At 41.1% G+C, this 688-nt stretch overlaps 1 non-coding gene across 1 annotated transcript; it reads left to right on the top strand.

Annotated features, from left to right (window-relative positions):
- Positions 1–271: 271 nt before the first annotated feature.
- Positions 272–379, top strand: LOC130964787 (small nucleolar RNA R71). The gene has a single exon (XR_009080860.1). It is a non-coding gene; the product is annotated as a small nucleolar RNA R71 (small nucleolar RNA).
- Positions 380–688: the final 309 nt, after the last annotated feature.

Raw genomic sequence — 688 nt, 5'->3', positions numbered from 1 at the left:
TATTGACTTGCTGAGTCAATATTTTATTCTGAGCCAATATGGCATTCAAAGCATTAATTTCAAGAACTCCCTTCCTCTGAGGCATCCCATTATTCACAAGATTCCTTTCAGAAGTGTACATAAACTGGTTATTTGCAACCATGTCTATGAGTTCCTGAGCTTCTGCAGGCGTTTTCTTTAGGTGAATGGATCCACCTGCAGAAGTGTCCAATGACATCTTAGCTAATTCAGACAGACCATCATAGAATATATCCAGGATGGTCCATTCTGAAAGCATGTCAGAAGGACACTTTTTGGTCAGTTGCTTGTACCTCTCCCAAGCTTCATAGAGGGATTCACCTTCTTTCTGTCTGAAGGTTTGAATACCCACTCTAAGCTTGCTAACCTTTTGAAGAGGAAAGAACTTGGCTAAGAAAGCCGTGACCAGCTTATCCCAAGAGTTCAGGCTATCCTTAGGTTGAGAGTCCAACCATATTCTAGCTTTGTTTCTTACAACAAACGGGAAAGCATAAGCCTGTAGACCTCGGGATCAATCCCATTGGTCTTAACAGTATCACAGATCTGCAAGAATTCAGTTAAGAACTGAAAAGGATCTTCTGATGGAAGTCCATAAAACTTGCAGTTCTGTTGCATCAGAGAAACTAATTGAGGTTTACGCTCAAAAGTGTTTGCTCCAATGGCAGGGATT

The sequence above is a fragment of the Arachis stenosperma genome, chromosome 2 (genome assembly GCF_014773155.1).
Source record: "Arachis stenosperma cultivar V10309 chromosome 2, arast.V10309.gnm1.PFL2, whole genome shotgun sequence".
In the NCBI taxonomy this organism is placed as follows: Eukaryota; Viridiplantae; Streptophyta; class Magnoliopsida; order Fabales; family Fabaceae; genus Arachis; species Arachis stenosperma.
Note: the sequence above shows the minus strand (reverse complement) of the source record. Positions and strands in the feature narration are given on the sequence as shown.